Here is a 14,238-nt window from a genome sequence, read left to right as displayed (position 1 = left end):
TGTTTTCTCTCTTTTTCTACAAGACTTCATCTTCCTATTTTTCCGATTCTCTTATTTATATGTTAATACATCTCAGAAATTTTCCTCTAATAATAATAAACATAAAAGTAACAAGAAATCAAGACTAAGTGTTGTAACAATCCATATTTATTAAATGTAATAATTCAAATTTCTTTTAATATATTCATTAAGTACTAAATAATCATTAGGTCTTTGTGATAATAATAATTAGAGATGCATTGATTCATCTTATATTTTTTAAAGCTGGAAAATATTGCGTTTCAAAATACATCCAAAGTAAACTCATAACTACTTCAAAACATAAATTAAGAACTTAATACAACTTTTTTTTAAAAGGTTAAACGGATTTTATAAGACATTTTTATACTAATTCTTCAGTTTCCGGTCTTAATACTATTATCATCATCGATTTTTATTTCTGCTCCTGTATATATATTATACGACCACAAAAGAAAATTAAATAGATATACACAAAATGCAAGTGTATGTTAATACATACAAAGGTTGATGAGAAATAATATATCAAAAATAGTAACATATCAAACTATTACGAAAAATATCAAAGTTTATTTGATAAAAAAATAAGTTCTTGATCTCATCTTCTTTCTCCATATATTACTATATAAATACTCACTCAATAAACATTCTCTTTAAAAACCAATATACAAATTCACATGATATATTTAAAAGAAGAAGCGTAATATGAAAACAATAATAATTTATAATAAAAATTATTAAAACAAATCTTTGTTAAAAATCTTCACCTATAAAATCAATTACACTTGATAACTAATTGATTATTAGAGAAGGTAACAAGTATGTTGCACATTAATAATCAATTACGCATTACGTTTTTTCTATAATTGATTACCAGTGAAGATAACATGTTTATTATACACTAAAAATCAATTATGCTTTCTCTTAATCAATTACCCAGATAGGTAATAATGTATCTACATTCCTAATTAACTTAACAATCAAACAAAATGTAAAAATCATAAGTTCTGATTATGTAACCTAAATCAACACTATCATAATAAATTCATACATTTTTTTAACAATAAATATCTCAATATACTTCATATTCCTTCCTAATCCAATTCCCCATATCTTCAGATTCAAATTTTCAAATAATCAAAATTTGTTCAAAACACATCATTAAAAAAAAATCTAGATACTAGCCAAAGTTTTTGATTGTATGCTTTTACTCTTTTTAAGCCATACTCTTCAATTAATAATAAAGTCACAAGTATAATCATCTTACTTCATCAAAACCACTCAAACAATTAAATTCAAAGAAATTACTTAATTATGAAATCCAAAAAATCACATTCAATCAATAAAATTTCTACTCATCTAACTCTTCTATCATTATTTTCATATCAATTTCATAACATAACAATATCAACTATTAATAATTTCATAACATAACAATATAAACCATTAATAACTTCATAGTACAAAACCAAAAATCTCTTTCTCTCACAAATTTTAAAATTTTTTAAATAAAAGAAAATATCAGCATTATAGATATTATACATTAAATTTATACTTAAGAAATTCTTTTTTTTCAGCAACATTCAAGCATAACGATCATACATCAACTAATATATTTTCAAAAATAAAAACTAAATTTTAAAACTGAAATAACTTCTTTTATCTAATCAAATTTGTCTAACTCAGCTCTTCTCCTATATAGTGTCACGTGTGATAAATTATTTATCTATAAAATCAAATGCTGAATTAACTATCAAGACAAAGTTTTAAGATCATAAATAAAAAGATTCGCTAAAAATAAAAAAGGTAATATACAACTTAATATAAGGAAAAACGGATTCCTCTTAGAAAATGGATAGAATCTTTTAACTCACCTTAAAAGGTGACTAAGGATTTTGATAGAGTTCTTAACATATATTACTCTAATAGTATTGATTCTTCTAGAAGAATGAAAGATGATTTAGAATTTTGGAAAAGAAAGGAAGTTGTTGGAGAGAGTTATGTTTATAAAGAAGAAAAGAGTGTTTTAAAGAAAAAAAAGAATTTTCTCACAAATATAACCATTATGAATTGTTTGGTATATCAAAAAAGTACTCCGAGAAGAGGTTCACCTAGAAAAATAAAACACTAATAAAATATGAGCTTAATTATATAAAAGATTGATACTATTCTCTATCCAATATCTTAAGATAATAAATTAACGGGTTTCATATCTTTATATAATGTTCTACTTTTTTATTTTTATTCAATGTAAAACTTAGACTCATACTTGGATTTCTAACAATAGATTATTAAATTTATATATACATAAGATACCTTCATTAGTAAAAGGTTTTTTAGAATAATATCAAAAGCAAATTCGTGAAAACAAAAAGAAATAGTGATGATGATGTATCTAAAAGTAAGAAAAGATTTCCACGGTAAAGGAAGTGGAAATAGAAAACTATAATCCTAAAATATACATATAAGATATACATATAAGATACCTCTTACTAGTAAGAGACTTTTTCAGAGACTTTCTCAAAGTCATACTCAAAGTCATACTCAAAGCAGTAAAACAGGCTTTGTTACCAAAATAGGCAAAAATGGATCATATATTACGAAAATAGATAAATTCAATTCAAATTACCAAAATGGAGAAGTCGTGAGGGGCCAAAACGACTTCAAATGAAGAAGTCGTGCACCCCTACACGACTTCACAATGTTCATTTGACCAGTGGTGAAGTCGTGAACCTCAAAAACGACTTCTGGGTCCTGTAATTGATTACAAGATCCTATAATCGATTACACAATGTTGAAATCGTGACCCCCCTGCACGACTTCAGTGTAATAAGCAAAAATGATACTGGTAATCGATTACGACACTTCTGTAATTGATTACCAGTGTTTTAAGTATGCAAGAACCACCCTGGTATACAAGCTTGTTGTAATCGATTAGCAGTGTGTTTTGGTTGATTTACGAAAATTATTTGGCAGTTTACATATTTTATGTATTGTTTGTGTTATACGAAAAAAGAAATTGTGGTTATTATTTAATGAATGGAAACAAATTTGAAGAAAAGAGAAAAAAAATATTAATAAGAAATATTAATAGTAATATATTAATAATCGATTTGATTACAATTGGGTAAGATTAAGAAATAACTAATGACGAAATGAACAATTTCCCCTATGATGACCTTCGTTGCGGTAGTAAGAGCATTTTTTTGGCTTATCTGGATTGGATTGATCCATTTCATTATGAATCCTATTTGTAAATGGTCTTTCGGATGCCTTGCGTCGCATTTTAGGATCTGGTATGAATTTTGGACTTGTATACGCAGACCAATAATTCTGATTTTGGATTGGGTGAAATTGTACTTCATATGCCTTGAAAATGTTGTTAAGACTGTATACACTGGATCGATTACTTGGATTAGTGGGATATGCAAAAATGCACAAACAACAATGACATGGTGACATGGGAAACGAGTACCCTGGAAGTAACCACAATCACACCATCATTCATTTAGCCTAACCTTATAGGAAAGTGGAACAGGACGGTATTGGTGAGGTGTTGAAATTTCCTGAACATCAAATTCAGAATTTTCACGGTTGTAGCGATGAACATAACAAAATGTGGATTATTGTTGATTTTTCCTAAGGATGTCGGCGATTTGTTCAGGAAATTGGTGGCCTGCTTGTAGCATATAGTTCGCCTTTAATCCTCGTTCAACAAACCATGATTGTGTCCTCTTAAATGTTGTTCTGATGAGAACACATATTGGTAATGAACGTGCTCCCTTTAAAATGGAGTTGGTGCACTCAGCAAGATTAGTGATCATATGTCCATATCTTCTCCCTCCATCAAAAGCCTGAGACCATTTTTTTAATTGAATTTTATCTATCCAATCAACTTGTTGTGGGTATTGATTTCTTAGTACAATAAGTTTTACCGTTAATGACATAATAAATAAATAAAGTTTAGAATAATTTACAAAATTATAAAAGTAAAAGTGTATTAAAAATATTTGTAGTACCTACATTGATGAATTGTTTTTTAAGGTCATGATTTTTGAATTTGTTGTTGAAGTTGGATGCTAGATGACGTATGTAATAAACAGAGTTCAAATCATCTTGTTTCCAACCAACTTCTTCTGATCTTAAGGCCGATAGAATACCTTTTCCTCTGTTAGTGATGAAGCAAATATTTTGTTGAGGACAAACATGTTCTCGAAGTAATTGAAAGAACCAAATCATGGCCTCCTTTGTCTCACCTTCAATGGCAAAGGCCAATAGAAAAAAATTTCTATTGTCATCTTGAACTATGGCGGTAACTTCAAATAATATTTTACAATACAATAAAAATTTTCATCTTGAAGTCGTTTTGGCCTCACAATTTTATATTTGGTCAAAAATTGCCCATTTAAGTAATATACTAGGTAAATATGCCCAATTTGGTGCAAAGCCCATTAAAAGTTGACAATATCTTTCTGAAGATTTATATATGTATTGAAGATTTATGTATGTGTTCAACTAACTTCCGTACCGTTAAATATGCACAGTATCACAATTTACTTTAAAATTTAAAACAAACAATTTCAGATTCTATTCTCAGTTTTCATTATCCATTTTTGAGTTAATCTTTGTTGGTGAACCCTGTTACACATTCATATCAGTAAATTACTTAATTAGCCACAGTGCTAGAGTTTAGCAGAAAATGTGGTTCTAAACTTTTATATCAAGGTCTTATTTCAAGATTGCTCTTTCAACACATTATTATTGGAACCGTGAAACTGCAAAGGTTTGTGCAGATACTGATAATAACGAAATTCTAAAAGCTATAGTTAAGAAAATGAGATTCTCAGCAATAGCTATCAATCGTGTAACAGAGCACAAATTACCCACAAATTGATTCACACAAGGTCCTAAACATAACAAAAAGACACGTGTTTCTACCGGAAAATATTTTGGTGGCTTAATCAGAGATTTCTGAATTTGGTGGAATTAGCCACAAAAAATTCAGTTGCAAAGACAATGGCAAGAACAGCTAAATTCTTCTGCAATGAAGAAAAACTAATGGAAGTGAGAAAGAAACATGGCTAAAAAATGAGGCTTCTGAGTCTTCTTTCTCCCCTCCTCCTTTGATTCTGCAAACTCATCCCTCCAAAAGTTGATATTATCATCAGCGAATGCTATCCATTTTCAATTAAAAAAAACATAGGTAATTATAATTCGACAACAAGTTAGTTCAAGAGATAGCTGTTACATTAACTTCCCAAGAAAAATGGTTGAAGCCTCTAAGAAAGACCTATGTTTTAAACCATTAGCAATACCATATGAAGAAATTCTAAGACATTCTCAGGTGAAAGGTTCTTCAAATGATATTATATTTCTCAACAACCAGAACCATTGGTTACATTTTACTGTATTTTTATTGTATCACTCACTCACAAGATCCTCACCAAAACAAAAAGACTTGCGTTTTACAGTACTTTTATTGTATCACTCACACACAAGTTCTTCAGCAAAACAAAAAAGACGCGATCATCAACAAAGTAACATTGCTTAACCAGAAATTTCAATGGACTTGACCTCAGGTTTCTTAATCTCTTCCTTAGGAACAGTGACAGTAAGAACCTCCTCAAGAACTTCCCACTGCTACGCTCCACACGATGCCACGTGTCGTTCTTATCTTCCTTCTCAACGTTCCTCTCTCCGCTTATCTGAAGAACCTTATCATCTTCCACCTCAACCTTCACTTCCTCCTTCTTCAGTCCCGGAATCTCAGCCTTGAACACGTGTGCCTCTGGCGTCTCCTTCCAATCCACACGGGTGCTCACAAATGCAGAATTTTGGCGAGAAAATTCGGGGAAGGAAGCAGAAAGAGAATTCTGGAAAGGGAAATCCTTGAAGGGATCCCACACGTCCATGGAAAAAGGATCAAAGACGTTGCTCCTTCGGCCAATGATACTTGGAATCAGAGACATCTTGAATTTCTATAACCTGCCGAAATCCGAAAGTTGGAAGATTTAGTGAAATGGGAAACACGTAATTCTTTTCTAGTTCGATGATGTGTAGAGGAACCGATGCGGTATTTATAGAAAGTGAAAGGATTATTTAGGATGTTCCAGAAAATTCTGTATTCCCTTTGGTTTCTTTTCGCAGCTTTCAGTTTCTTCCACAGACTTCTACTTTTACCCAGCATCACTGAGAAGGTTCTAGTCTTTTATATACATCATTCTGTTTGTTTTTTAATGTTATTACTGGAATTAAATTTAATATGTAAAAATAAATAAATTTAAATAAATAATAATTTTAAAATAAAATATTAAATAATTATTTTAATTTAAGAAATAATTAAATTTAAATTAATAATTATTTAAAATATAAAAATATAATATAGATATTTTAATTTATTTTAATATTAAAATATTAAAAAAGAAACATTTACCAAAATAAGAAGAATTCATCAATCGAAGTAGTACAGTACGTATAATCGATAAAAGTCTAGGAAAAAGTTTTTTAACCACTTTTCTTAATAATTTTTTATAATAATTTATGTGATTGATTCGTTTTAAATATATGAACCAATAAAATAGTGACACGTAATTTATTGTCAAAAAATTATTTAAAAAAAGTTAACATAGTTTAAAAGTTTAATAGTAGAATTCTGTTATCCAAAAAACATGTATTATCTTCTATTTAAGTTGGATAATGATACTTTTAACAATATTTTTTTTGATAATATTTTACATCTATGTTATTGTGTGATTGATCCAAAATTACTTGACAATTTATAATAATAATCATAAACACCAACATAAACAAATTACAGAATGACACTAAATAATGTTATTAAAATATCATTATCAATTTAAGTTTTAGTATATTTCATAACTTGTACTCTGTTGATATTGATCATGCCCCCAAATTATATTACTACAGAAAATTGTTACAATCACTTTTGTTTATTAGTTTCATAATTATTATTTTACATATGCTTAATTGCATAAATATATCACATTTTACGGTAATTTAATATATATTGCAAGGATTTAAGTTTTTCTTGGTATTATTGTACGTGTAAATTTATTTGTTCATGTGATTTGTTTTGAGTTGAAAGTCTTAAGATATTATTATTTTATTATATTGTTTATATGATGAAAAAGATTAAGAGTGGTGGGAATAAAATATTTTAACTAAATATCTATTTTGCTGAAATAAAAAAAAGTTAGTATTAGTTATTATCTATTTTAGTGAAAAATTATTAAATAAACTTTTAACATTTTTCAATGTAAAACTGATATTTAGTTGTTATACATTTTTAAGAACTATGAAAAGGTGGAAGTAAAGAGAAAAAGTTAACATTTTTTTCCCACTGAGACTATACATTAATTTTGAAATGTTTTTGAAGTTTTTAACGAGGAAGTATATGGGTTCTTGATGAAATGGTAACGGAGTGGTTCTTGACGACCTTCTTAGATTATATTGTTGTACTGCTACAATTTCAAAACCTTTTTTTTTTAATAAATATGTCTAAACTTTCCTAGTCCAATCATTAATGAAAAATAAGAAATACATGTTGCCCCAAATATATTTGATTAAATTGAGCCACAAACATCTAAATATACTACTCCTAATTTCTCTATTTTCTATTTTTGAAAACTTCCTTTAGTTTGTTTGCGTTGACACACTTACGCATAGCTTCAGGGATGTAAACCGTGGGTAAGCCATCAACCATTTCTCATTGACTTAGTTGAAATAAATCTTTAAAATTCAGATACCCAAATAGTAAATATCGTAAATGCCACGACCATTATGTTTTGTTCTCTGTAAAACATTAATGTTTGATAACATTCATCATGACACAAAATGTCCTATTCTAAGACATATGTGTTTGGATTATGAGTCCTTTGTTTTGATCAAATATGTTGAGATAGTTATCCTACATCTTTGTAACAAACCCTTTATGTAACAGTTGATTTAAATTGAGCAAGTTTGTCTTCACTTCTAGCACATAGAACATCTCTTCAATCACAACTTTTCTTTAATTACCATCTTTAAGTTTATCCTTCCAAATCTCTTTGTTGTTAGGCTTCTATCATTAGAAAATTTAATCTATCCTTACACAATTTCATTTATTTTCAAAAATCATTCCTTTCTTCTAATTATGAGTTGAACAACCTAAATCCAAGTATCAAATTTATCCTTTGATTGATTGTAATTTTTTTAGCCATCAACATCATCTGATTGACATATCATCCTAGGTCGAATGAACTTTGTTTTTGGTTTGTTTTTCACTTCATTTCCTTTCTAACATTATTTTGGCAAAATGATGCCAAATCTTTTACAATTGTTGTATCTCATGTTTTTATCAAATTTTCATTCATTTTCTCCATAATGGTGCAAGACTTGTAATGCTTGTATTTGATAGAATCACTAAAATCTCCGCTTTGTTGTTTTTGTAATTCTTTTAGGAAAATGTTTCTTCGACAATGCAAATTTGACAACGACATGTGTCTTTCTGTCATTTGTTGTTTTAAATGATTTATTAGAAAATGTTAATTTTGTTTTCGAGGGTGTTTTTGGAAAGAAAAATGTTGAAACCTGTTGGCGCCTTTCACAAAGTGAAATTCATCCCTACGAAACTCTGTCATCAGTCTTTCGTTCTTCATTCGAAACTCTCGCTCCACCAACGAAGTGCTATTTGTCCACCGCTGTGAAAATCATTCTTGGGTCCACCGTTCTATCTAGACGAAGTCGTGTGTGTCGATCCGACATTGCAGTGCTGGGAGGAAGTCTCGCTTGGGTCCACCGTTGGCGTCATTTGTCGAAAGGTTTCGTTTTTTTGCCGTCATCGTTGGTCCTTCATCGGTTGGGTGCGGTGGTCACTTTGTCAGCAGCGATTTTCGTCTTTTATCCAAAGGTATTGTTTATTCGCACATTGTATTATGCTTCGTTCCTGTGGTTTTTTGGTTTGTCAATGGTTTCTTCCTTTCTTTGTGCTCTGTATTGTGCAATGGATGTGGTTACCTATTTTCCCCTTCCAACTTGCAAACTCTTGCTATGAATATTTCACTTTCCATGTCTTTAAAGTTGCTTTTAGGTTCAAGATCTTCACATGCATAGGCTAACTTATAGACTTTCTCTCCAAATAATGTGTCATTAACGGCAAAAATCTAGAGTCTAGTTGTTCCCTTGAGTAGTTCATGACTTAACTTCTCTTCCCTCACTTTAATTTGTAAATATTACATTATCATTGTCTTCATATTGTTTCTAAATTCCAAAATGTTCATTTTAGGAGGACTTGGCTGCGTTTAGGAAGAAGTATATATTTGACTCGATCCTAGACGAGGACAACGTCCGAAGATTTCAAACGCTGCAACATTTTGGATTACTATAGCATTAGAAATGTGTTCTTGGTTTAGATTCTTATTTTATAGCAAATGAATAGACATTGTACAAAATTATACTATTAAATTTTTTTACAGAATTGTACATAATTATAACAAATGCATACAACTAAACTATTCTTGATTAATTATTCTTCATATTCATTTTCTTTGTCAGTGTTTTTGGTTGAGTGAGTTTATTCATTAACTTGTTGAGTCAAAATTGATGTGTCCTTGTGTTGATGAGGAGTTGGACTGAAACAATAAGTTTACTAAATTGGTTGTTGTTGATTGCCTGGAAAATATGTTTTTGGAAGACAATTGTTCCCAATTATGTGCATCTGTAATCGATTACGAGTAGCATGTAATCGCTTACCAGCAAAAAATCACGAACTTGCACCGAAAGTGTAGCGCCACTCCCCTGCTGTGGAAGAAGAGCTCCCAATTGAGGGGTTGGAGAAGGGGTGTTACAACAATGGTCATGCACCTCACCTCAATTGGAGAAAACCACCTAAATGGAAATTTTTTTTGAAGAAATCAATGACCTAACCTCATTATTGGTGCAAGGAGCACACCTAATAACATTGAACTCACTCACCCATCTCAAAAAATGAAAAATTCAACAAAAATAGAGAATGAGGAGTAGTGTTCATCTAGCTGGGGAGTACAGTTGAAGTTTCTGTACAAATTACCCTTTTTCCTCTAGTAATCGATTACAGGGGTCATGTAATCGATTACCAGAGGAAAACGGGTAATTTGTATAGAAACTTCAACTGTACTCTCCAGCTAGATGAACACTACTCCCAAACTCTGTTTTTTTTACCTTTGCTACTTGTTTTGTTCTTAACTTTCTTCACCGAACTCCAAATGACTTGATTCTTATTTTGTTGGAATCTAGACTCAAAAATATTTCAAATAGGTGTCAAGTGCATCAAAACAATTTACCCCACTCAATTGTGGACAAAATAGTTCATATAGGTGTTTAAACCAAGGTAGGTGAAGTCCATATAAGTGTCTGGCTTGTGCTAGTAGAATCACATCACACCTTAACTATACTACTATTTTACCTTGAATTATGGAAAATTTATAAATAAATAAAATAAATTAGAATAATATAAGAAACATGAGACAATAACGTGAAAGTAAACTCATTTAGGAAGCTTAGAAAAAACGTTGTTTTTGGGAAATTAACTGCATCTACTAAAGTGGTCTAAAAATTATGAGTTAGTAATCATTTGAAAGATCTTTGAGTCTACATTCAAACAAAACAAGAATCAACTCATTTGGAGTTCGGTGGAGAAAGTTATGAGCAAAACAACCAACAAAGGTCAAAGTTGGTAGAAATATATAAAACGTTAACTTTAAGGAATTAACTGCACCTACTCAGGTGTCCAAAAATTATAAATTAGTAGTCATTGGAAATATTTTTGAGTCTACTTTCTAATAAAAAAAGAATCACATCATTTGGAGGTCTGTGGAAAAAGTTATGATTAAAATAGTCAGCAAAGGTAAAAGTTGACGGCATGGGTTATCTTATACGTATATCTTTCGCTCTTGTTGACAGATCTATTATTTATTGAAAATGCATTTTAAAATTTGTGCATTGTAACAACATTAGATGACATATTTCTTAATTAACAAAATGAAAATTTTTCCTATGAGACTCCGAGAAGGGGTGTTACAACAATGGTCATGCACCTCACCTCAGTTGGAGAAAACCACCTAAATGGACATTTTTTTTAGAGAAATCAATGAACTCACCTCATTATTCGTGCAGGGAGCACACCCAATAACATTGAACTCACTCACCCATCTCAAAAAATGAAAAATTCAACAAAAATAGAGCATGTGGAGTAGTGTTCATTTAATTGGGGAGTACAGTTGAAGTTTTTGTACAAATTACCCTTTTTCCTCTGGTAATCGATTACAAGACCCCTGTCATCGATTACTAGAGGAAAAATGGTCATTTGTACCGAAACTTCAACTATACTCCCTAGCTAGATGAACAACACTCCCCAACTCTGTTTTTCTGAGTTTTGCTACTTGTTTTGTTCTTAACTTTCTCCACCGAACTCCAAATGACTTGATTCTTGTTTTGTTGGAATCTAGACTCAAAGAGCTTTAAATAGGTGTCAAGCGCATCAAAATAATTTACCCCACTCAATTATGGACAAAATAGTTCATATAGGTGTTTAAACCAAGGTAGGTGAAGTCCATATAAGTATTTGGCTTGTGCTAGTAGAATCACATCACACCTTAACTATACTACTATTTTACCTTGAATTATGGAAAATTTATAAAGAAATAAAATAAATTAGAATAATATAAGAAACATGAGACAATAACGTGAAAGTAAACTCATTTAGGAAGCTTAGAAAAAACGTTGTTTTTGGGAAATTAACTGCATCTACTAAAGTGGTCTAAAAATTATGAGTTAGTAATCATTTGAAAGATCTTTGAGTCTACATTCAAACAAAACAAGAATCAACTCATTTGGAGTTCGGTGGAGAAAGTTATGAGCAAAACAACCAACAAAGGTCAAAGTTGGTAGAAATATATAAAACGTTAACTTTAAGGAATTAACTGCACCTACTCAGGTGTCCAAAAATTATAAATTAGTAGTCATTGGAAATATTTTTGAGTCTACTTTCTAATAAAAAAAGAATCACATCATTTAGAGGTCTGTGGAAAAAGTTATGATTAAAATAGTCAGCAAATGTCAAAGTTGACAGCATGAGTTATCTTATATGTATATCTTTCCCTATTGTTGACAGATCTATTATTTATTGAAAGTGCCTTTTAAAATTTGTGCATTGTAACAACATTAGATGACATATTTCTTAATTAACAAAATGAAAATTTTTCCTATAAGACTCCGAGAAGGGGTGTTACAACAATGGTCATGCGCCTCACCTCAGTTGGAGAAAACCACCTAAATGGACATTTTCTTAAAGAAATCAATGAACTCACCTCATTATTGGTGCACGGAGCACACCCAATAACATTGAACTCACTCACCCATCTCAAAAAATGAAAAATTCAACAAAAATAGAGCATGGGGAGTAGTGTTCATCTAACTGGGGAGTACAGTTGAAGTTTCTGTACAAATTACCCTTTTTCCTCTAGTAATCGATTATAAGACCCCTATAATAGATTACTAGAGGAAAAAGGGTCATTTGTAGATAAACTTCAACTGTACTCTATAGCTAGATGAACTTGACTCCCCAAAGTCGTTTTTGTGTCCCTATAAGTGATTTTTTCTAGTTTTTGCATGGATGACTCACGTTGCTCATCATTGATGGTATCAAGTGCATCAAAATATAGTTTGGCCCACTCAATTGTGGATGAAACACATGTTGCTCATCATTGATGGTGTCAAGTGTATCAAAATACAGTTTTCCCCACTCAATTGTGGAGGAAAAAACTCCTATAGGTGTTTGAACCAAGGTAGTTCAAGTTCATGACATTTTTGCACAACTTGTAGAGCAAGAACTTATTAACTTCTACATTCAATTTGATCGACAACCACCTTCTTAGATTACATTTTATTGTATACTATTATGAACCTTTTCATTTCAAAACTTGTTGTTTCGTGAAATGTCATTACGTTTTTTTATTAATGTATGTGCTTTTTAATATTGTTATAATTTTTCATTACTAAATACCCTTCATTATTTCTTTTATATTTGTTTAATATTGAAGTATTCCAACTTGAAGTGTTCCATTAATGATCCATCCACAAAACCTTCAAAAGACAGTCATAACGAATCCAAAATATTCCTGGGGAGTGCTTAAGCCACATCTGGGTAGCACTCTTTAACTTTCGGTACAAAAGGGAATTTTTCTACTGCTAAGCGATTACCAGCTCCCTGTAATTGATTACAACAACATCAGTCCTGTGTCAATGGTGTAGGAACTCACCTCTCAACCTAGAAACACCTTAACTTGGTCTTCCATCCACATAGGACTGACCTAACTTGAAATTTTTTGTTGTGGACACCTTCAACCATGGCCAACAGGGATAATCAATCCACACAACATTGAAAACACACTCGTAAGTACCCCTGGAGAGTGCTTAAGCCTTGTCTGGGTAGCACTCTTCAACTTTCGGTACAAAAGGGGATTTTTCTAAAAACCATCCAAATTGCGTCTTCAAAATAATGGACTTGTGCTCCTCACTCAAAATTCCATTCAAAGTAGCAATACACTTTGTTTTCAATGATGACGAACAAACAACTGCAAAAAAAAATTAATATTTGTTGGTATAAATAACCAACAAAAGTCAAACCCAAAAGCAAACACCAGCAAAATGTCCAACAAAGGCCAAAAAAAAACCCAACCCCAAAATACGAATACGGAAAGAGAAAAAGTTCATACCTTGTTAGAAGAACCAATGTCAACGGACGAACCCATTGCACAAAAAAAGCTCAAAACTTTGACAAAATTGACACTGAACGAGACACTTTCAACAGACCAACCATAGAGATCGCTGAACGTATATCGTTGAAATCACGAACTCGAGAGAGAAAGAGAGACTTTGAGGCCACAGACGACGGAACTTCCTCAACGTCCAGAGAGATTACTCAACTTCACCAAGTGGAGGGAGAGAAGATCAAATGAAAAAACTAAAAACCTAAAATGGAGAGAGAAAAGAGTGTTTCGGAAGAAGGAAAGAGTGCTGAAAGAAAAGAGGGTGGTTTCGAAATAAGCAAATGTCCAATTCCTTTTTCAAATCAGTTTTTTTTTTAAAAAGTAATTTTAAAATAAACCAATACAACGCTGAAACGTGGCAATATAAAATATTGTTAAATTCGCGTTGTGAACATATCACAATCCAATTCTTTAT

The 14,238-nt window shown here is 31.0% G+C and overlaps 1 pseudogene; it reads right to left on the bottom strand.

Annotated features, from left to right (window-relative positions):
* Window positions 1-5,358: 5,358 nt before the first annotated feature.
* LOC128194906 (18.5 kDa class I heat shock protein-like) lies at window positions 5,359-6,089 on the bottom strand (annotated as a pseudogene).
* Window positions 6,090-14,238: the final 8,149 nt, after the last annotated feature.

This window comes from Vigna angularis, chromosome 1 (genome assembly GCF_016808095.1).
Source record: "Vigna angularis cultivar LongXiaoDou No.4 chromosome 1, ASM1680809v1, whole genome shotgun sequence".
Classification (NCBI taxonomy): Eukaryota; Viridiplantae; Streptophyta; class Magnoliopsida; order Fabales; family Fabaceae; genus Vigna; species Vigna angularis.
This window is presented reverse-complemented; position numbering and strand designations above follow the sequence as displayed.